The 24,702-nt window shown below is 40.7% G+C and overlaps 1 protein-coding gene across 1 annotated transcript in view; it reads right to left on the bottom strand.

Annotated features, from left to right (window-relative positions):
• The window catches only part of LOC122794590 (zinc finger protein 345-like), a 441,710-nt gene extending 433,468 nt beyond the window's left edge, over positions 1-8,242 (bottom strand). Inside the window, exon 1 of the mRNA XM_044063124.1 lies at positions 8,182-8,242. The gene's annotated coding sequence lies outside the window, so the exon portion shown is untranslated. The remainder of the gene's footprint in view (positions 1-8,181) is intronic.
• Positions 8,243-24,702: the final 16,460 nt, after the last annotated feature.

The following is a 24,702-nucleotide window of genomic DNA, read 5'->3' as shown; positions in this document are numbered from 1 at the left end:
ACTGGTTGTGTACTACATGTGACAAAAATCTCCCGTATTCTCCATATTTCTGGACTGTGGGGTAGGGTTGCAAGATGGAAGCCTTTTCTTACACAGAAAAGCATCTAGGCCCGGCTTAAATTTGCAAAACAATAAATCAAGTTTCCCAAAAGCATGTGGGAAAATGTGTTATGGTCTGATGAGACCAAGGATGAACTTTTTGGCCACAATTCCAAAAGGTACATTTGGCGCAGAAACAACACTTCGCATCACCAAAAGAACACCACCCCCACAATGAAGCATGGTGGTAGCAGTATCATGCTTTGGGGTTGCTTTTCTTTAGCTGCAACTGGGGCTTTAGTCAAGGTGGAGCGAATTATGAACAGCTCCAAATACGAGTCACTTTTGGCCCAAAACCTTTAGGTGTCTGCTAGAAAGCTGATGATGAAGAGGAATTTCATCTTTTAACATGACAATGACCCCAAGCATACATCCAAATCAACAAAAGAATGGCTTCACTAGAATTAAATTAAAGTTTTGGAATAGCCCAGCCAGAGCCCAGACCTAAATCCTATAGAAAATCTGTGGGGTGACCTGAAGAGGGCTGTGCACAAGAGATGCCCTCGCAATCTGACAGATTTGGAGTGCTTTTGCAAGGAAGAGTGGGCAAATATTGCCAAGTCAAGATGTGCCATGCTGATAGACTCCTACCCAAGAAGACTGAATGCTGTAATTAAATCAAAAGGTGCTTCAACAAAGTATTAGTTTAAGCGTGTGCACATTTATGCATCCAGCTTATTGTATGCTTTTTATTTTTTATATTTTTTCTCCTAATAGATTTGTTTTTCAATTGAATTATACAGGTTATAGGTCACATTAAAGGTGGGAGAAGTTTTGAAATGATTTATTGTGGTCTCATTTTGTTATATTACAAAAACCTGGCATTTTAATGGGGGGTGTAAACTTTTTATATCCACTGTATATATGTATTGAAAATCTTCCACACATAGAAGGTTCCTACACTGTTTTGTTTTTGGACCCACTATACTTGTTTAGTGGGTTGTTTGAGACTTTGGGGATACCACGGAGATTACTTGTTTTTAGGAATTAGCAAATGGAATCATCACCTACAGTTCCATGTCAGTGGCAGAACTATGACAAATTCTACAAACAGCAACAATCTGCTATCATCATCATCCTCTTTCGGCTGCTACCTTGAGGGGTCATCACAGCGGATCATCTGTTTCCATTTCTTCCTGTCCTCTGCATCTTGCTCTGTCACACCAACCGCCTGCATGTCCTCTCTCACCACATCCATAAACCTTATTTTAGGCCTTCCTCTTTTCCTCTTACCTGGCAGCTCCATCTTTAGCATTCTTTTCCCAATATACCCAGCATCCCTCCTCAGCACATGTCCAAACCAACGCAATCTCGCCTCTCTTGCTTTGTCTCCAAACTGTCCAACCTGAGCTGACCCTCTATACTGATTCCTAATCCTGTCCATCCTAGTCACACCCAGTGCAAATCTTAACATCTTTAACTCTGCCACATCCAGCTCTGACTCCTGCCTTTTTGTCAATGCCACTGTCTCCAACCCATATAACATAGCTGGTCTCACTACCCTCTTGTAGACCTTCCCTTTCACTCTTACTGGTACCCGTCTGTCACAATCACTCCTGACACTCTTCTCCACCCATTCCACCCTGCCTGTACTCTCTTCTTCACCTCTCTTCCATACTCACTATTACTCTGAACTGTTGATCCCAAGTACTTAAACTCATCCACCTTTACCAACTCTACTCCCTACATCCTCACCATTCCTCTACCCTCCTTCTCATTTACACACATATATTCTGTCTTAGCCCTGCTGACCTTCATTCCTCTCCTCTCCTCTCCTCTCCTCTCTAGAGCATATCTCCACCTCTCCAGGGTTTCCTCAACCTGGTCCCTACTCTCACTACAGATCACAATGTCATCTGAAAACATCATAGTCCACGGGGCCTCCTGTCTGATCTCATCTGTCAACCTGTCCATTACCACTGCAAATAAGAAAGGGCTCAGAGCTGATCCTTGATGTAATCCCACCTCCACCTTAAACATATCTGTCACTACCACCGCAGTCCTCACCCATCACACTACCCTTGTACATATCCTGTACCACTCTTACATACTTCTCTGCAACTCCCGACTTCCTCATACAATACCACAACTCCGCTCTATGCACCCTGTCATATGCTTGCTCTAAGCCCACAAAGACACAATGCAACTCCTTCTGACCTTCTCTGTATTTCTCCAACAACACTCTCAGAGCAAACATTGCATCTGTAGTGCTCTTTCCTGGCATGAAACCATACTGCTGATCACTAATCATCACCTCCCTTCTTAACCTAGCTTCCACTACTCTTTCCCATAACTTCAAGCTGTGACTGATCAATTTTATCCCTCTGTAGTTACAGCAGCTCTGCACATCACCCTTATTCTTAAAGATAGGTACCAAAACACATTATTTCCACTCCTCAGGCATCCTCTGACTTTCCAAAATTTCATTAAACAATCTGGTTAAAAATTCCACTGCCATTTCTCCTAAGCACCTCCATGCTTCCACTGGTATGTCATCTGGGCCAACAGCCTTACCATTCTTCATCCTCTTCATAGCTGTCCTTACTTCGTCCTTGCTAATCTGTTTCACTTCCTGATTCACTATCCCCACATCATCCAACCTTCGCTCTCTCTCATTCTCTTCATTCATCAGCCCATCAAAGTACTCTTTCCATCTACTCAACACACTCTCTTCACTTGCGAGTACATTTCCCTCACTATCCTTTATCACCCTTACCTGCTGCACATCTTTCCCAGTTCTGTCCCTCTGTCTAGCCAATCGATACAGGTCCTTTTCTCCCTCTTTAATGTCCAATTTCTCATACAACTCTCCATACGCCTTATCCTTAGCCTTCGCCACCTCTCTCTTTGCCATGGGCTTCCTACTGTTTGTAAATGCACAGCATGCCGTTTGTTTATAACACTCAGTGAAATTAGTAAAATTGTGAATGTTTAAAAAAAATGTCATGCCTCACACAGACAGCAATATCAGAACCTACACACCGACACAAGGAAATCACAGCTCCATTTTATTTGTATGCATTTGCTTACTTCTCTATTTCTAGTTTTTGTTATGGTCTTTTTTTAACACTAAATCTGATGCATACTGGCTTGAGGACCTTCTGCACAAATCTTTAAGGAATCATAGCAATCTATAATAAAGTTATTGCTATGAGAAAAAGTTAATATCTTCTAGCCCAATCTGATCCCTTCCTACAGACTCCTTCTCTCAAACTGCACTCTACTAGCCATTGCCTTTGTGTAATGGTCCCAAAACTATTGCAGTCACTTCCATCTCATTGAAATGGTCATAAAAAGTACTCCATGTTCAGGCCACATTTCAAAGAATATTTAATGCAACAGTTTGACTGCATTGTCTGTCTAAAGGATATGTCACATAAACCAATATCTCCATCTAGTAGTACCTTTACCTCCCAAACATCTGATCCACCTGATTAAATCAGCTCACCACACCATTACTGACCTAAACCCACTACAGATAATCTAATCTCCTCTTTTTATCTTATTGGTCTGTATTAGTTTTATTACTCTAGCAACTAATATCTGTATCGCTCCTACCTCTACATCTCCTACTTTAACTCTATTATCCCGTTTCAATTACAATTACCTAACTATAAATATATTTGGTTTGCTACATCTTCTCTGTATATACTGTCAGACTGTTTATGATTACTAATTAATGTAAGCCACTGTTATCTGTATAGTGATGTAACGTGGGCTTGGTTTGTAACTAGTCATTATTTGATCAGTGTTGTACCCAGTAAAAAAACATAAATAAATGAATACATTTCCAGTTACCCACTTAATCCAATTCAGGGTCACCAGAAAGCCAAAAACCTATCTTGGCACTAAGGGGACATAAGGTGGCTAAAAGAACACAGCCAGTTATTTTTGTATTTGAATAGTATACCCTACTAAGCATATGTACTTAATTTACTTTTTTTTACCTTTAATCACAGCACTGCTATTCTTTTTATTCCTACCTAGACTATATGATTGTATTAGCAAAATGTATAACACACACCATATTTTTAATTTTGTGCTTGCATCTGAGATTGACTCAACATCTGTGTCTGTATGTTATATATGTATCGTACTGTTATTTATAAATGTGGAGCTTTTCTCCCTGGGCAACTGCTGAAAAATGACATTTTGTCCAATAAGAATTCTCTGGTAAACAAATGTAAAATAAGAAAATAAATAAATAAAATAAAAAGCAGACGAACAAATCAAGAACGGGGTGTCACCTGTCACAGAATGCACCCAACTACCATCACACAGCTTTCTGTAGACATATGAAGTCACATACTGCTTCATGTCTGTGGGAGGTAACTGAATTACCGGGTAAAAACTCCAATGGGCACAGTCAGAATGTACAGATTCTACAAAGAAGTCATCCCAACTGAGAATCAAGCAAGTAACACAAAACACAAGACCCTTTCCACTTCAGGATTACAAGCAGTGGGGGCACATTCCCCCTGTTCTAGCATACTCTGTCACTGTCACCTCCGCAACAGCACAAACCATACCTCTCAACCTCTTAATGCAAGAAATCTGGACAAGGTTTGACATAACAGGGGGCAATGGCCCAAAAATAGGGACACAGTTTAAAAATTGCTTTTATAAACTTAAAAAGTTGCTAATGTAACAGGATTACTGTTAGCATGCATTTTCTGAAGGATATGAATAACAAAGTTTGCAGATGACTGCAAACTGGGAGCCATTATAGAATCCCCAAATGATGTGGATACTCTACAAAAGGGCCTTACAGAAAAAGATGCTTGGTGCCAGAGCAATGGGCTCAAGCGCAATGCCAAGAAATGTATAGTTATCCCCTTTGGGAAAAAACATGTATCCGTGAATTACCATATAGGTGGCAGTACACTAAACACAGAAAGTGTGATAAGAGACTTAGGGACACAGGTGGACAGTGGTCTCACCTTCGATAACCACATCACCACAATAGTCAGGAAATCCTTCCATGTGGCACACCTCATCACTAAGGGCTTTTCATCCAGAAAAAATGAGGTCATTGTCCCACTGTACTCATCCCTCATTAGACCCATTATAGAATACAACGCCCCGTTTGGTATGTACCTCTCAAGACATCTGCAACAACTGGAAAGGCCGCAGAAATACCTCACTAAAAGAATCACAGGCCTAAAGCAGGTGCCCTACGCTGACCGCCTTAAAAACTCCAGCTACACTCTGTCGCATATCGTCTACTCAGAGGCGATCTCTGCTTAACATAAAAGGCCATGTCAAACCCAGAGCTGTTGGACATGCTACACTTAAAGAAATCCCAATCCCTCAGAGCCACACGCTCCAGGGATCTAAACCTTGTCATCACAATAAACAAAACATGCTGGAGGGATAGGTTCCTGACAAGGAGACTCCCCAGACTCTGGAATAGATTGCCCATACATGTCAAGAAGAGTGCCTCTTTGGCCCTCTTCAAAAGGAACCTTGACGATTGGATGGGAGAAAGGAAATTCACCCCGTGGATCACGTCAGTCGCCCTGCTAGACAGAGGTCCAGGGAAGTAAATAGTGTGGGAAGAAATAGCCAGGGAATTGTTATGGCTAGGCTTGTATAGGCCCTAGGGCTGATAGCCTAGTACCAACCTATGAAACTCAAATGCATGCCATTATTTAGTGACTTTAATCCTTACATCATCCCATTGATTTGTCAAAAAAACAAACAAAAAAAAACAGTTTTTATGAGGAACAGACCACAAATATGTGGCAAAAAATCTGGACATTTTGTGAAAATCAGTACAGTTGAGAGGTATGACACAACCTGAACCATTCATTAAAAAACAAACTTTGCTGCCTTTCTGAGTTTGGGACTCGAAGAACAGAACAAAACCCGTTAACAGGAAGTACATTTTCTTAACAAGTCAAAGCTCTTACTCCAGCTTCATGATCTATAATTTCAGACAGCAGCCCACAAATTACACTGTTCTGGAAATGGAGCAAATGCTGCCTGCAAAGGCTAAACAACAGATAACTGATAAATAGCCAAAAAAATTGAACAGTTCTGCAGTGGCTAGCGAAGATAATATGCATTACTCTGTACTCACTTCCTGTCCATCTCAGACATATTTCCCTGTGCTTTACCGACAAGCTAATTAATATTCATGACGTAAATATATGAGACAAAAGTGGGGGTGGGCTGGTACGTACTGCTGTCACTCTATACTACTTACGGAATGTGGAATATGTGATGCTTCTGCCTTACGCAATGCATTTCAAAGCAGGTTTTATGCATTTGCGTTTCTTTTATGTTCCTGCTCTGTGAGGTATTTTTAATGACTGGATATTATGCCATGTGTTGACTGGCAAAAAACACCGTGAGCAATGCAGTGGTCACCGTGTTTTTAAGTCCCCTCCCTCCTACCAGAATACCTGTGATTCTGTAAAACAATTATGTAAGTCCATATATAAAGGCAAAGTGAAAATAAGTAAATATCCTTCAACTACAATATCTTTAAAAATAAACCCACCTGCCGCCCCTCTGAAACTGGGTGGAGACAGCTGTCGTACGTCTGGCTATATTAAATATAACTGGAACTCCATCCAAGCCATCAAAGTACATCCCATATAAACGATGCAGCTATAAATTATCAATAATGCAGACTGAGATTTAGATCGCCCTGTTCAACTAGCAATCACTAAATATGGGTTGCTGACTCACGTCTACAACTCTTCTAAAGGCATTTAGTATTTTTAGGGAAAGGAGACGTGTGTTTGTTTTTCCATTATGTATTTACCACGTGGGGATTGGGAAAGTCCGACTAGTACGGAGCTCATTTAGAGCGGAGGCCTGGAAAGAAACGCTCCAGACACACGTCTTTAGACTATGGGAGGAAACCCACACAAACACCGGTAGAACAAGGCACCCCTCCTGAGCATTGAACCTGAGAACCTCTTGCTGTGAGGTGACACCGTTAACCGCAGTTAACTCCAATATACCACTTAAAAAGAAATATCTTAATCTGTTCTTATAGCAAAATGGTATTAAAATGGGCGATATTGTACTTGAGGGCCTCACCAGATGCGCAGTAGCAAGCCGTGCCCAAAACCCCACCCCGTGCTATGTCATTAATGAATATGCATTCCCTCCGAATGTACAACAAAATGTAAAAAGAAAACGAGAATACTTTAACAAGGGAGTCCTTACAAGTACAATATCGCCAAAAAAATATTACATCTGTGCTTATTCTGAATAAGTTATACCTAAATTTTATTGGCGAGAGCAAGTTGGCGTGGGTTTCTTAAGATTAAACATTTCCGTGGAAGTACAGAATAAAGGTGTGTGTACTTGGCTGGGAAAAGGGCAGGGGCAAAACGTAATACGGTTTAAGATTATACTGGAAGCGCACTTTTAATAAATATGGCAAAATCAGTAAGAAATTAACATTGCCATGTTAATAAAAATGCTACGTTGGTCTACGATACATAAACCAAGACCAGGTTTGACGCTTGCTATCAAAAAATGTCAAACACAAGGCCGTGCTGCTCTTGGTATCCCACATTTCAAGTACAATATTGCCCACTCACACTTAAATAAATTAAATCTCACACATCTAAACATTTCTAGGAAAACCTGACACACATTTCCAGCTGTGTACCTTCCCCAAAATAATATGGTAATGCTGCCACCAATCAAAATGTCTACATGACCTTCTAAACAGGAGTCCAGTTATGAAAATGAAATATTAAAACAACTAGTAGCAAATAGCCTAAGCATCCAGGCTTTTGGAGTGGCCTTGGGAATTATCAAAGCAAGTATAAGCGCTTTCACATCACTAAAGAAAACACTGATGGACCAGCCACAATTTAAGTTAATAAAATATTAAATAATGAGCAAAATGATTTAAAAAATATATAAAACAGTAATTTCCAATAAAGAAGCATAGCTCAATCACCAGGAAACTGAAATCAATACTGAATTATAGAAATCCATCATTTAGAAAAACCCTAACTGATCTAACAGATTAGTTATAATTTTCCTATCTGACTAAATAACACTGTCCTTGATCTAAACTAAATTACTACAACAGAGCTAAGGCAGGCTTACAGTTCTTGGTGAGTCCTTTTTGGTATCACTGCACAGTGCATCTGTAACTGACAACTGTAACTGTCAACTTTTAATTTTATATTTTGAAGCTCAACTAACAGCTGTTTTTTTGTAAAAGTTCCTTCCTGTCTTTCAGCTTCTGACAGTAACACATAGCAACTGTCAACAACATTCCGATGGCATCATCTGGACATCAGCTGAATCTGAGACTGTCTTTAGAATCTTTCTTTATAAACATGCAGAAATGTAAAATGACACTGTTCAAGCCTTTAAAACATTCTATACAAACTGATTATAAATCAACTTGTAAGAACTTATTTACAATATCATAGCTAGACATGCTGGCATATAACACACGGATTAATCTGAAATTATGTACAAAAACTCAGCCAGACATGCTAGTACAAATGACAGTGTTCAATTTCTTCACGGGCTGTACAACAGAAGGAAGAAAATCATGGCAAAATTAGGAGGTGTAGCACCCAGCAGGATAAAAACACTCTCATCAAACTAAACAAACAAGTCAGAGGACAAATGAAGTCTACCAAAGCCAAATTTGAGGTACATTTGGCCTCTCAGGCCAAGGACAACCACAAAAGCATTATTTAGCTATGTTTGCAACCTCAAAGGCAGTACACAATTATGTGCAGAGCTCATTGTAAATGGAGCCACCTACACTGAGCCAGAAGATATAGCAAACCTCCTGGCTCAATCTTCCTTCAAGAAATGCCATCAAATATAACTCCCACTACTTATCACTAGGGAACAGGTCCTTAATGCTCCCTCTAAGACCAAGAACACTGCATCAATGGCCCCAGACAATATCCAATGATGCCTTCTAAATAGCATGAAACATGACCTATCAGGGTCTCTGGAATTACTTGTTAACTGTAGCTTCCAAACAGGCTTCATGCCTCATGAATGGAGAATGGCAACAGTCATCCCTCTGCACAAAGGTGGGCCATCTATGGACCCTGGAAACTACAGATCCTTAAGCATCACTAGTCTCATATGTAAAGCTGTGGAAAGAATTATCATGGAGATTATCAACAAAGACATAGTAAACCTCCAGACACTGGACCCAACTCACTTTGGTTTTGTCAAGGGCAGATCATGCCTACTCAACCTGGTGAACTTCTCTGAGAAGTTAACCAAAGGAGTGGATGAGGAAAAAATGTTTCGCACTGCCCACCTTGACCTGGCTAAGGCACTTGACACAATACCTCATTTGGGAATTGTTGGCAAACTAATGAGATTAGGTACAAACTCGTATGTCCCCCGGTGGAAAGCCAACTGGCTCACAGACAGGACCCAGGAAGTTAGAACTGGGGAGTCCACCTCTGCAAAGAGGCCAGTCGCAAGTGGAGTCCCTCAGGGATCAGTACTTGTACCGCTCCCTTTTGGCATTTACTTCTCAGAAGTCAAGGCCAATGTCAGTGGTCTCTGGCTGACTAAATTTGTAGATGATTGCAAATTAGGAGCTGTTATTGAATCCCACACTGACACAAATGTTCTCCAGGAGGGGCTGACATAGACAAACAACTGGTGTCAGAGCCATGGACTACAACTAAATGCCAAGAAATGCATAATAATATCCTTTGGGAAGTCATCCATCTCTGGTAACTATCATATTGACAACACACCCCTTAGAGTTGACCCAATAGTCAGGGACATAGGGACACACATAGATAGTAATCTAGCCTTTGACCATCACATGTCTACAGTGGTGAGGAAACCATTCTATGTTGTGCAACTTATAAACAAAGATATGGCATCTAAATCTAAGAAGTCATTTTTCCACTGTATTCGGCATTCATCACACCCATTATTGAGTACAATGCCCCCTTTGGTATGTACCTAACCAGGCATATCCAACAACTGGAACTTCCACAGAGGTTCCTCACTAAAAGAATACAGGGCATCAGTATAAATGTCCTATGTAGACCACCTCAATGCCCTATCCCTGTATTCTGTCTCCTACGGGCTTTTGAGGGGAGATCAATGCCTTGAATATGGGACATTATCAGAACACACTCTGATGGACCTCCTGCAGATCACCAAAACTAACAGCACCAGAATTACCTGTTCTAAATGTATCCCAGAAACTACCCTGTCTATGGAACATGCTCCCCATGCATGTGAAGCAGAGTTCCTCCCTAACCCAATTCAAGTGCGACTTGGACAATTGAGTGGGGAACCGGAAATTCATCCCTGGTTTGGCACCTATGTCTATGTCTCTAAAGGACACAGGCAACCTGTAAATGTTTCATCTCCCAGGCCCTTGCTTATATTTATCAAGGGTATTAGAACTTGCCAGAGATTTGGGATCCATGGCTAGGCTTAAAAAGGCCCTTGTGGTCATCAGCCTGGTAAACAACTATGAACCTATAAAAATTATTTTGTCATTTCAGTGAGTGGTTGAGAGTATGTATTTGGAGAGTACTGTACGGTGAACACAAAGTCTTAACTTTGTGATGAGCATGTGTAGGACCAGGACTGGTTAAGATGTTGTTTAAACAGTGGTTTAAAGCTATTGAGTTTGTTGGAGAATTTTATTTGTGTGGGGATACTATTCCAGAGTTTAGCAATGTATTGGGAGTAGATCGAGAGTCGTGCAACATCATTTGACTTATTTGTAAGTAATAAGAATTTGTTACTAGAATGGATGTCTCTTGCTGGACAGTAGGGCAGTACTAAGTTTTGTAGTACAGGACATTGTTCTGGATGATGAATGAGTTGTAACTATGTTAGGTAGTTGTGCAGTTTAAACCAGTTTAGTTGCTTTAAGCTATGACAATGGTGGGTCCTATGGGGTCAATAGTTAATTTGAAAGACAAAATCCATCGAACGGCTTTTAAGCGAACACTACCCTACTTTTTATCATATAGGCTGATCATCCTAAATCCATTCATTGAATAGTCATAGTTGGCCAGCTACAAGGAAGTAGCAAAACAGGAAGATTACATTAACATCAGGCCTTCATTAGCTCCCCAACACCCCCGCTAATTATATATACCAACTCCAAGATTGCAGTACAGTAGGGAAGTGCAGGTTTGTTATCCTGTACTGAAGATGGCCAACTATGATTATTCAATGAATGGATTTATAATGATCAGCCTATACGACAAAAAGCACGCCCAATGAATAGTTTTCACTTAAAAGCCATTTGACAGATTTTGTCTTTGACGATTAACCATAGACTTGCTTCTATGAGGGAAATTGGTGGCTAATTTAGCTATTTTATTGTTGCAGGAGGCATTTCTGTGCAAATTCATCCTACCAGGAAACCATATATATATTTTTTTTATTTTGAAGCAGCAACTTCAAGTGATTATAATACACTAGTGCATAGGAGGTATGGTGGTTTCGACCACAAAGAAATAATATTTAAAAGTGTTTGATAATGATTCTGATGATGATGTTCTGTCTTGGTTTTACTTTATTAAACTGTTTTAAACTGTTTTATGGTCTTCGGAGTGGCGGTCCACGTATTTATTTCTTTTATATTTAAAAGTGTTTAGTTCTGCTCTGGCAACACACATTTATCTGAGCAATTGTCAATAAATATTTTGTTGCATCTCAAAGAACATTACTTATAATTCCTAGGTAGTAGAAGTTACTCACATGGTTTGTTTTCTTTTATATAAATGTATCTTTGCCTATGTCTTAAGTGATAATTCAATAAAGGTGTTTGCCACCACAGCAGGCTGGTAATTTGCTCAGATGCAGGTGAGAGTCTGCTGTGGCCAAGCTGGTTCCTCAGACCATTTTCCTTTTCCCCTACTTCCCTCTGTGTGGCAAATACAGCCATTATGCACTGGGGTTTAGCAATGTCCTCTGCAACTATTAGGCTCCCCTTAGTGGGCAAGGGAGAACCACTTGTGTTGGTGTTGCAAAAAGAAGCAGGGAAAGTGCCCCTGCTTAACCAGAATGTTGTGCCCATCCCTGAAGAAGTTATTGTTCCATTAAAAAATGTGTTTGTCTTAATTTTCCTGTAAAAAAAAAAACATAAAAGTAAACTTATAGCTTCTCTTCCTCCAGTTTCACTGGACAGGAGTAGTTTATTAGGTCCAGCTCAATTTTGTATAGGCTATCAACCTTTCTTATCAGGTGGTTTCTGATAAAATAAAAAGTGATTTCTCTTTTCCTGAAGAGATTCAAGAAATTCAATCCAGCAAGGAATGTAAAGGAACAGATAGTTTTTTTCCCCTCTGAATTCTGATTCAGATTCATAGGACAGCATCTTACCTGAATCTCCCAATCAATGATTTTATTTCTCCTGGACTATTTCCAGAATGTGCACGTGTAATCAGTGGGAGAACACTGAGGTTTCTCAGTCCCCTAGAATTGCTGTCAGCTGTTACAGAAAGAATTTCCAGAACCTTAACCTGTTTCTCCAGTTCTGTCAGCCTGGAGGAAGTGTGTGTCACTGCCTGCAACTTTCCTGATACCCAGCCTGCTGCCCATAAACAGGCAGACAGAACATACAAAGTTATCCAGTCTTAAGTTTTTAGACATAGTTCCCAAACATGACCCAGCAGCTACAACCTTAGCCAATCCAGCTACTGCCAAATATTTTAACTCTAATCCTTCCCCTTCTGACAAGAATGATAAAACGATTTTTATGCATGGGGAAAAAGTCTTTACTTCTGCAATCTGAATTTTAGAACTTTGAATTGTCAGGCTCATATGTTATAGCTTATTTTGACTAACTGCGAAAATATGAGGTCTCCAAAGCTGGAGGCTTTATTATACAAAAATCCCAAAAAGGGAAGGCATCTCTGATCAGTATTAGCAAAAAACTATGGGCACTCATAAAATCATCTAAGGCCAGCTTCGAGAGAAAAATTGCACAGGACACTAAGGATAATCACAAGGCTTTCTTTAGTTATGTTAGGAACCTGGGTGGGAATTCCCAGATATGCTCAGAATTACTCCAAAATGACAAAAAATACATCGAACCTACAGACATTGCCAACATCCTAGCTGACAGGTTCAGCGCAAACTTCTCCCCCCCCACCAAAAGGGCAAATATCTATCACAGCAAAGTGCTGCCCCCCTGTCATCTCAGATGTTCAGGTAAGATCCGCCCTCTCCAAAGCAAAAAACACAGCATCAATGGGACCAGACGGTGTCCCGGGCTGCGTCCTACATCAACTCCAAGAAGAGCTAAACCCAAACATAAAACTACTGTTCAATCTCAGCCTTACTACAGGATATGTACCCAAAGAGTGGCGTACAGCAACAGTGGTCCCTCTCCACAAAGGTGGTGCCTGAATGGATCCTGGAAACTATCGCCCCATAAGCCTGACTAGCTTGGTCTGCAAAGCTATGGAAAGGATCATCATGGACCTCATAAATAAAGATATTGGGGACCTACAGACACTGGATCCTACCCAGTTTGGCTTTGTTAAGGGCAGATCCTGCCTCTTAAACCTGGTCGATTTCTTTGAAACAGTCACCAAGGCCATTGACGAGGAGAAGGTGGTCCACACAGCCTACCTGGACCTTGCAAAAGCCTTCGATACAATACCCCACTTGGGCATTATAGATAATCTCACCAGCTTAAATATAACCCCCTATGTCACTAGATGGGTTTGCAAACTGGCTCAAGGACAGAACACACATGGTTAGAATTTCTGGAGCCATGTCAGACTCCAAACCAGTTACAAGTGGCATCCCACAAGGCTCAGTCCTGGGACCTCTCTTGTTCAGTATATATTTCTCAGAGGTACAGGCCAACACAGAAGGACTGTGGCTGACCAAGTTCGCAGATGACTGCAAACTGCGTGCCATAATCTACTCTCCAGCCGACACAAGCATCCTCCAAAAGGGCCTCATAGAAACAGACAACTGGTGCAAGAGCCATGGCCTCAAGCTAAACGCCAAAAAGTGTATAGTCATCCCCTTTGGCAAAAACAAAGTGCCCACAAATTACCACATAGGTGGTAATCCATTGAATACAGAAGAAGTAATTAGGGACCTGGGGACCCAAGTTGATAGCAATCTCTCATTTGACAACCACGTGGCCAAAGTGGTTAGAAAAACATTTAATATAGCCCACCTAATCATGAAGGGATTCACATCTAGTTCAGGGGAGGTCATTGTGCCTCTTTACTCATCCCTCATCAGACCCATAATTGAGTACAATGCCCCTTTTGGGATGTACCTTACCAGACACCTGCAGCAACTGGAAAGACCCCAAAAGTACCTCACCAAGAGGATCAAAGGGCTCAAACAGATGCCATATGCTGCCCAGTTAAAGAAACTCCAGCTCTACTCAGTGGCATATCGCCTGCTCAGAGGCGATCTGTGCCTGACGTATAAAGCCATGTCCAACCCAGAATTAATGGACATGCTGCACCTCAGAAAATCCAAATCCCATCGAGCTACGCGCTTGAGAGACTTGAACCTCAGGACTGAAATAAATAGGACATGCTGGAGGGACAGATTCATAACCCAGAGGCTCCCTTCACTCTGGAATAAAATCCCAGTCCAGGTTAGGCAGAGTCCCTCATTGACTCTCTTCAAGAGTAATCTTGATGAGTGGATCGGAGATCGTAGGTTTACCCTGGGTATCACTTCTGTGTCACTGTTAGACAGAGGCACAGTATACTAACCTCGAAAAAGGGCATAGCAAAATTCATTTAAAATGGGTGGCAGATAGCCTAGTATGAACCTATGATAAGAACACAGGCAGGAAAAACACATAAGCGCTCCCAAATGCGTTTTCGTAAAAAACTTCATCAGATGCAAACCCATTCATGTGATTAGTGAATACATATATAGTCACATCATTTTAAGGTGTTCAATAGCTAAACAACACTAATCAAATATTAAAATTCGGCTATACAATTATTTCTTACTATAATCATCCTGCTAAGTAAACCACCTTATTAAAAGCTGAATAGCCATAAAACTATGAATAAAATGATGAATAAAATCTTATGTCAGTATTGTAAAAAACAAATTAAACAGTGTAAAATCAATGTTGTAAAAAAATCAATAATAAAATACAGTTAATTACATCTTCCATAAGGTTCAATAGCAATAACACCATTGGTACTTTTTATCACAACCACATTTTCAACGGCAATAGCGGTTGCCTATTGATACTGAAATATGGTCTTTACTGTTGTACAAATGTAGTATAATGTGTGTCCTTGTAGCATAACAAGGGGTTGGGAGGGTGAGCTAATGGTTAAGGTGTTTGCCTTGCTAACACAAGGTGCAACATTTGAGTCTCACAAGGGATAATTGGCAAGGCTTAAAATGACTCGCAAGGGCAATTAGCTTAGTACTAATCTATGAACCTATCTATAACAGTCTTTTTCATGTATTGATAAGAAGAACATTTCCAAAAGATAGTGCTCATGTTTCGTTCTGCACTTAAGTGACAGCATTTCTGTTATTTGCTGCTGCTGGCCATCTCTTTCTCGGGGCAATGGCAATCACTGTTGTCTATGTACTATTATTTACACTACAATGGAATACAAAACCAACAAATGACCAAAGCACATCATGACAGCATTAATGAAGTAAATGCTCATTGTAGTACAATGTGTATTTATCACAATATGCCCCCCCCCTCACACAGCCAAACACATCAGTATTTCCAACTGTCTGATGTAAAGACAACCACGCCATCAGCTGCCATCCACATCCACCTGCAGAATTTCCAATCATTAGCAATGCAATGGTTCTTTATGCACCACTTACAACTATGGTTACAAATAAGCAAGTGTAAGTAAAAGCAAATTGTTAGTGTCTGTGTCTTACTTCTGTGAAACAAGAATGGTTAAAATAAGCAAGTGTAGCTACAGTGTGTCAGTGTCTGTCTTTTACTTTTGTGAAGAATTCCTTGTATAAATTAAAACAAAATCCAGACGATAGTACGATAGCAGCCATGCAGACTGTACCATGCATGTGTAATCCACAGATAACAGGAACAGACTCCTTTTCAAACTCCTAAAAGCAATGTGAAGGTTTTTGTCAGTACTACACATTTACAAAAACAGTAGTAATTGTTTCATCAACTCCTATCCATGGTAATATGTGCAATTTGCAACCGCAAAAATCTGATCGCAATAATACATAAGTACCGCACCATCTTGTGAGGAAAGTCAGTAATTGCATGCAACAGCTTAGAAACAAAAAAAATCCATGGGAAGGAAATAATGTTAAATATAAAAATTATTTATAAAATTATAATCATAAATTATGTTGTAAAATACTATAATATTATAAAATAACATCATACACCATTAAAAAACCTGGAGTTAACAACTCAACAATCTCGCTGACCTCATTTTAAGTACTGGGGTCAAGACACATTTTTGTTCAAGCCTGGGGGTTTGTTTGACTCTAAAGATGATTTGCCAGTACAACTCCCTATACTCAATATTAGCCTCCCATAAATCCCCCCTGACATCCACAGGGACCTCATCTGGAACAAAAAATTAAAATTAAAATGTTGCCCTTTGACATTCTAGAGCTTTTGTTTAGTAGTGACATTTTACCAAGTTTTTTCTCCTTTTTGGCTTGAAAATATGAGGTATGTTTTATCTTCATTTCCTCCCTGTGAGGAAAAACCTGCTTTGTGTGATTTGGATTATTTTATTTTTCAGGTCACTAGTCATTTAAAAGTGTGTTTATGACTGTAAATACTACATCCAGTGAGGCTGTCTCTGGTATTGGGTTGAGGAGGTTTGCCTGGCTTCATTCTGAGAACCTCCTAGAGAATGTAAACATGAAATTTTAAAATTCACTTTTGCATAGAGATTTCGATCCCACTGCAGCAAAGGGTTATCAAAAATGTGATGAGAGGGTTAAGCTGATATAAAAGGAATCTCTCAGATTTTTTCCCTCCCTCTCCAAATTTCCCAAAGGTTATTTTTGTCCAACGGCAGCAAGAAACAAAACAAAACAAACAGTCTCTGCAAAATGCTGGTAAGCAAACATTAAAAGCAATGGTGGGGAGGTTCCCTAATAGAAAGCAGGAACCCTACAGAACAAAAGACAGTAAAAAGTGTCAGAATGAGTATGTAAAGGGCCTTGTCTTACCTCCCACTCTGGCAGTCTCTTATCCTTTCCAGAAAGTCAGGTTTTCCATTTGTCTGTCTTTGGCAACAGGCTGTTTCAGCCAAATGGGTTCTGAGACTGATTCAGCAGGGATACAGATGGCAGTGGGAAGTGGTCCCGCCTTTGCAGGGAATTATTTCACATTCCCAGACCAAACCTCCTGTTCCCTCCTTGTAGATCAGAGCATGTTTATGTACCTTTAAAAAGCATTTCCAAATGTAGCATATACATATAAATACTGAGCATGTGCAGGCAGTAGTGCCATGTTGAGAGAACAGCCAGAGTGTTAACATCTATGCATGTGGTAGTCAGTCTGTTTATAAGTTTATTTAAGTTTAAGCCACAAATCTTAATTTCAGATGTGTTTGTGTGTAATAAAGCTTCTTGAATAGACCCCAAAAATGTTTGTCTGTTTTATCCTGACCAGACGAGCAACATGGTGTCAGAACTGGGATTAGAAGAGCTACATCTTCAAGCCATGAGGTGCAGAGTTGCAGGTGAAGGCAGACTAAGCAGGTTGAGTGAAATGGAACACAGGCAAACAAAAAAGGGCCAGAAACAAGCTAAAGATAAAGAAAACTGCACAAATGATTTATTTGGCAAAGAAAATGAAATGGCACATTTATAAGGCACAAAATGCATTATTAATCAAATGAGTAGCACAAAAATGTATTAATAAACAAACAAACAGCACAAACCACATTATTTATTAGATGAAATGTTTGAAACCATGATATTTGACAAAACTAGCAGAGATATTCATAAGGGGCTCAGAATTACCTTTGGTTTGTATAACAAGTATGTTTAAAGTAAAACAGGCACATGAAAAGTATAATGAGCATGATAAGAGGTTAAAAGGGCATAATGAGTACAATAAAAGGGCAAATTAAGCTCAAAGAGCAAGGCAGCTGCATGTTTTTTAGTAAAAGACTGTGTTTGGGCACAAACTACTATTTTGCATTGATCAAAGCCATTCAAAGCATAACTAGAGTTGTCCGAAGTATCTTAGAGTGTGCAAAGTGTTTGTAAAGTGTGTGCATTATTACAGTGCAATTATTTCAAAGAGTTTGCTGTGTGCAAATTATATTATATTATATTGCAGAGTGCAGTCAAAGAACAGCCATTTTGAAAAGTTTCTTGTGCTGTGTGCATTTATTCACAAAGAGCCACCATTTCAGAGTGCCTCTTACACTGCAGAGTTATATCGCAAAGTACAGCCATTTTGAAAGGTTCTTGTGCTGTGTACAGTTTATTTGCAAAGCGCATTCATCTCAAAGTGTTTCTTGCTCTGAGCTTTCTCTGCTCTGTACAGTTTATTCACAAAGTACAGTCATTTCAAAGTATTTCTTACACTGATAAGGACTGGTTTCACAAAGTACAGTGATTTCAGGGTGCTCTTATGCTACGGAGACTTATTTGGCAAAGTGCAGTTATTTCAAAGAGTTTGTTGTGCTACTGGGCATAATTACAAGTACTGGCATACAATTCTGGGATATATATATTTATGTGTGTATGTTCATACATGATTTCAAGCACCTTCACTACTGTGTGCTGATATGGCAGTGGCATTTCTCAGACCAAGACCACTTCTGTTTGATCATAATATAGTAGAAAATTGGAGAGTATTCAAGCAGGAATATGATATTTTCATACAAGCAGCTTTTTCCTGACAAAGATGAACATATGAGGGCATTCAATCTGCTTAACTTAGCCTGGTCAGAAGCCACTGAAAGAGAGCGTTCATTTGTGTATGCACCAGAAATATATGCAGGAGAGGGGGAAAACCATCATACTGTGGTACTGGCAACCCAAGATAAATGTTAGATTAGAGAGGCACTTATAGGTTCATAGGTTAGTACTAGGCTAACTGCCCTCGTGGGCCATTTTTTAAGCCTAGCCAATTACCCCATGTGAGAATCAAATGCTGCACCTTGTGTCTGGAAGGTAAACACCTTAACCATTATGCCATCCTCCCACCTCTTATTTTCTTATTTTATACAAGAGACCAAAAGCCAGGTAAAACTTTGCAGCGTATATCACTGACTTGAGAAACAAAGCCAAAACGTGCAGATTTGGTGACCTGAAAGATGAGTTAATTAAGGACAGGCTTGTGTGTGATGTTAATAGTGCTGCAGTGAGAAAGATTTTGCTTTGTGACACTGATTTAATGTTAAGTAAAGCCACAGAGATTTGACAAATCCATGAGCTCACAGAAAGGCACACAAGAATGCTTACAGGTGACAAGAGCATGGTTTCAACAGCCTCTACAGCAAACGTAGACAGCATGCAACACATGGCAAGCAGAAACAGGCCTAAGCAGATGGCAGCTGCAACCCCTGTAGGTGTGGCAGGGAGAACATGGAACATTCTAGCAAGTTCCAGGACTGCTCAGTAAAAAGGGCATGCTCAGTACAGTATAAGAGTGAGTCAACGAAATCCAAGTCAAGTCTTATTGTTAGCTGTCATAATTGTGGAACCAACCATGAATCTAAAAGAAAGAAGTGCTTTGCATTTGGTCAGCAATGCCACAAGTGTAAAAAATGGAATCATTTTAAAAGTTTTGTAACTCAAGCAAGCCTCATCCAGTTATTAAGAAAGGTCACTCAAAAAAACAAGTTGATCATATAGAGAGCTACAACCCTCCTTTTATGTAGATGGTGTATCGGTGGTCAGTGAAAATGTTAATGCAGTAGATTTATTGGCAAAAAAATGAAGTATTTTGTACTGTTCTGATCAAAGGTAAACCAACAGAGCTCAAAGCAGATAATGGTTCAAAGTGTAATGTAATGTCAGCAGAAACATTTGCTAAAGTGAGAGCTGCTGAGCAACTTAATTTGGGCAATTGTGCAAAGCCTGCTGCTTACGGAAATGAAGAGATTCGAACTGAAGGCTCAGTAATGCTTTTATGCTATTCAGCTGGGAACAGTTACAGCTTGCAATTTTATGTAGTCCAAATACTTGTACAGTCATTATTAGGTCTCAGAGACAGTTTAAGAATGAACTGCTTTCTTTTACCAAAGAACTACATCATGTAAGCACATGTCCTAGATCCAGTTTCAGAGATACTGTTTTCTCAGAGTATGCTGATGTGTTCAACAAGTTAGGCAAACTTCCAGTTGTGTACTTCATGAAGTTAGACCCAGAGGTCAGTCCAGTGGTCAGACCAGCAAAGAGAGTTCCAATAGCTTTGCAGGACAAAGTCAAGGTCCAGTTAGGCAAAATGGTACAGCAAGGTGTGATTTGTCCAGTCACAGAACCAACTGACTGGGTATCTTCCATGGTAGCTGCGCGTAAGAAAAATTCAGATGAAATCAGAATATGCATTGACCCAAGAGACTTGAACAAGACATTAAAGAAACCTTGTCATCCTATGCATACAGTCGAGGAGGTTGCTGCCCTTATGTCAAATGCCACTGTTTTTTTCTGTCTTAGAGGCTAAGAGTTCATTTTGGCAAGTAGCTTGATTGAAAATCTTCAGTACTGACTACATTCAGTACCCCATTTGGTAGATACAGATTCCTCAGAATGCCTTTTGGAATAAATTCTGCCAGTGAAGTCTTTCAGCATGCAATGGAGCAATTTTTTTCAGGCTACCCATGTGCAATAATAGGTTCATAGTGTGTACTAGGCTAATGGTCCTGGAGCCTTTACAAGCCTATAACCAAAGGTTTTGCATTTTTTTGCCCCCAAAAAATTGCCCAGGCACCATGCCACCCAATGTTATTTCACAGTGCCCATATCCAGTACTGCAACTGGAATGATCCCTGGAGTGAACTTTCTGTTACTCATCCACTCATCAAGATTTATCTTGAAGAGGGCCAGTGAGGTGCTCTGCTTGACATGAATGGGAAGATTATTCCAGAGTATGGGCAGTCTTTGGAAGATGAACCTGTCCCGACAGCATGTTCTGTGTTCTGTTAATTGCGGTAATGAGGTTGTGATCTCTGGAGTGGGTGGCACGGGGGGGTAGGTGTAGCATTTCAAGTAGGGCTGGGTTGGACATGGCTTTGTAAGTCAAGCAGAGATCACTTTTAAGTAGACGATAAGAGACTGAGAACAGCTGAATTTTCTTGAGTCTGCCCATGTAGGACACGTGTTTAAGGCATATGATTCTTTTTGTGAGGTATTTTTGTGGCCTCTCTAGCTTTTGTAGGTGTCTGGTCAGGTACATGCCAAATGGGGAATTATATTCAATAATTGGTCTAATGAGGAATGAGTAGAGAGAGATGATGACCTCTTTCTTCCTGGATGCAAAAAAACTGAGTTTTTTCCAAAGAGGATGATAATGCATTTTTTGGCATTAAGCTTCAGGCCAAGGTTCTGACACCAGTCATTGGTCTCAGAGAGGCCCTTTTGTAGGATGTCTACATCATTTGGGGAGTTGATAATGACTCCTAGCTTGCAGTCATCAGCAAACTTGGTCAGCCAGAGCCCTTCTATGTTGGCCTGGACTTCTGAGAAATAGATGCCAAACAGGATAGGGCACAGGACCGAGCCCTGTGGGACTCCACTTGTGACTGATTGGCAGTCTGACTTGGAATTCACAACTTTCACTCTGTAGGTCCTGTTTGTGAGCCAGTTTGCAACCCACCTAGTGATGTAAGGATTGATGCCTCGTTTGGTGAGTTTATCAATGATACCTGAGTGGGAAATGGTATCAAAGGCCTTGGCCAGGTCAAGGTAGGCCGTATGCACTGCCTTAAGCTCATCCACAGCCTTGGTGACTGCCTGAAAGAAGTCAGCCAGGTTCAGCAGGCAAGTTCTCCCCTTGACAAAGCCAAACTGTGTGGGTCAAGAGTTTGGAGATTGCCTATAACTTTGTTAAGGGTTCCTATTACGAGAGCAAAGATTCCTTTAGGCGAATACGAAGACGTCGACCCGTATTGCATGAAGTATGTAAACTACAAAAGTTCAAAACCGCGAAGTTCGAAATGTCGATTTGTTTTGGTTGGCCCATCTGTGATATAGCTCTGTAAGGTAAGTGTGCGATAGATAGGAATTTAGTGTTAGGATTTGGGTTAAGGTAAGTGTATAGATAGGTAATGTATGTAAGAGTTAGTGTAGTGTTAGAAATAGGTGTTTTTTAAATGTATGTATGTGTTTTATTTATTTTGTTTGGGTGTATGTGTGTAGTGGAAGTCTGCGGTAGTTACGGACCTTAGGGTTAGGGAAGGGTTAAGGATAGTGCATAGTTAGTTGTGTATGTGGGGTTTAGTACAGTGTTGGAGGTAGGTTTTTTTAAGTGTATGTATGTGTTTTATTTATTTTGTTTGGGTGTATGTGTGTAGGGGAAGTGTGCGGTAGTTACGGACCTTAGGGTTAGGGAGGGGTTAAGGATAGTGCATAGTTAGGTAGGTAGTATGTAGCGGGTGGTGGGGTTGGCCGACTATTACAGGTCAATATTTTTTTTCGAGATTTAGTGCATTCAGGATTTTCATGGTTCGCGGTAAGGAGGTTGATGTTTAGGTATTCCCGCTTAGGGATTTTCGCTTTTGTAATATAGACGACTTTGTTAAGCAGGTCCATGATGTTTCGCTCCATAGCTTTGCATACCAGGCTTGTCAAGCTAATGGAGTGACAGTTCCCAGGGTCTGTAGTTGCTCCCCCTTTATGGAGAGGGATGACTGTAGCTGTGCGCCATTCATTAGGGACATAGCCTGAGGTACGGCTGTGATTGAACAGGGCACACAGATGTGGTACCAGTTCATTTTGTACCTCATGTAGGATGCAGCCAGGGATATTATCAGGTCCCATGGGCACTGTATTCTTGGCTTTGGACAATGCAGCTTTTACCTGTGCTGCAGAAATGGTGGGTATCAGGCTTTCATCTAATACTGTGATAGGCCCCTGGGGGGGGGGGGTAAAGTTGGCACTGAATCTGTAAGCCAGTATGTTGGCTATATCTGTTGGCTCAGTATAAGAGGTGCCATTGTGCAATAACTCAGAGCAAATCTGGATATTGTCTTTGAGGTTTTCGATATAGCTATAGGAGGCTTTGTGGTTGTTTTTGGTGTCAGCCGCAATTCTGCCTTCATAGCTGGCTTTAGAGGATTTGATAAGGGATCTCAGCTTTTTGTTGAAACTTTTAAGGGAGGTTTTTCAGTCTTGTGACTTCATTTTTTTCTGCAACAGTTTCTTCCTTCTGTTGTAGAGTTTATTGATGGCTGGGGACGACCAGATTGGCTTATTTTTTTTTGAGGAGAGCATCTTAGTTCTATTTGTTATGGCAAGGTCCATGCATTTGTGTACATGCTCGTAGAGTGCATTGGTATATGATTTGGCAGTCATACAGCTATTTTCCATTGGTATGGGTGCCGAGAAGTTAGTCACCTCTGCTTTTAGGAGCCCAAAGTCAGCATTAGAGAAGTTTTTCAGGGCGGTTACCTTAGTGGGGGGGGGTGTAGGTGAGATGGAGATTTCCATGGTGATCAGTTTGTGGTCAGATTTAACCAGGGAGGAACTAACTATAGGTGTGGAGCAATGGTCTCCCATGTTGGTGATAACCAGGTTGAGGATGTTGCTTTGTCTGGTAGGGGTCAGAACGAGCTAGTCCAGGGCACTGGAATTGATACATTCCAGAAAGCATTGAGCCTGTAATTTGGTACGTGAATAGTTTTTCCAGTTGATGGAAGGGTAGTTGAAGTCACCCAGTATGAGAGTATTGGGTTGGGCCTTGATAGATTCCAGGGTGCTTAGGAACTTGGAGTGAGAGTCTAGGGATATGTTTGTGGTTCTGTAGCAGGCTATGACTTGTATCGCCGTCTTACCCAGTGTTAGTTGCACCTGAAGTATCTCGGATGCATTATGCTGGGCTACCAGTCTAGAGATGTGCATATCCTTTAAGAATATGGAGACATCACCACCTTTGGAGCTTCAGGATGAATTCTGGGGCTGAAAGGTATGGAATGGGTTGTAGCCTGGGAGTCCGGGGGTGCTTTCTGCCTCTTTAAACCAAGTCTCCATTACAGCACAGATGTCGACATTCTCCATTTTGAGGAGAGCTTCGAGCGATTGCATCTTGAGATTTAGACTTCTAGCATTAAGCAGCATGACCCTCAGACTGCATTTATTTGTAGCTGTTACGGTGGAATTTTTGGTCTTTGGAACACTGCCTAAAAAGGCACTATAGGGATGGCAAGAGCCTTAGCCAGTACCCAGAATCCCAGGGGTGACAGATGAAAGCCATCTCTGACAAAGCATCAAGGTCTGTCAATCATGTCTTCCCAGGCAGACAGACACTGGATCCCCTTAGAATGACACCAGAAACTTAGCCAATTGTTGAAGTCCATCATTTTCTGCTCATACTGTGGTATCATTCTGGGTGACAGTAGAATACTGTTCAGGGCTAGGGTCATAACTGCCTGAGCCACATAATCCGAGAGTTCCATCGCATCTCTTTTCATGTAGTCCAGGGAGGTACGTTTCAGGTCATTCACACCC

The sequence above is a fragment of the Protopterus annectens genome, chromosome 2.part1 (genome assembly GCF_019279795.1).
Source record: "Protopterus annectens isolate FY-2018-M chromosome 2.part1, PAN1.0, whole genome shotgun sequence".
NCBI classification, from domain to species: domain Eukaryota; kingdom Metazoa; phylum Chordata; order Ceratodontiformes; family Protopteridae; genus Protopterus; species Protopterus annectens.
This window is presented reverse-complemented; position numbering and strand designations above follow the sequence as displayed.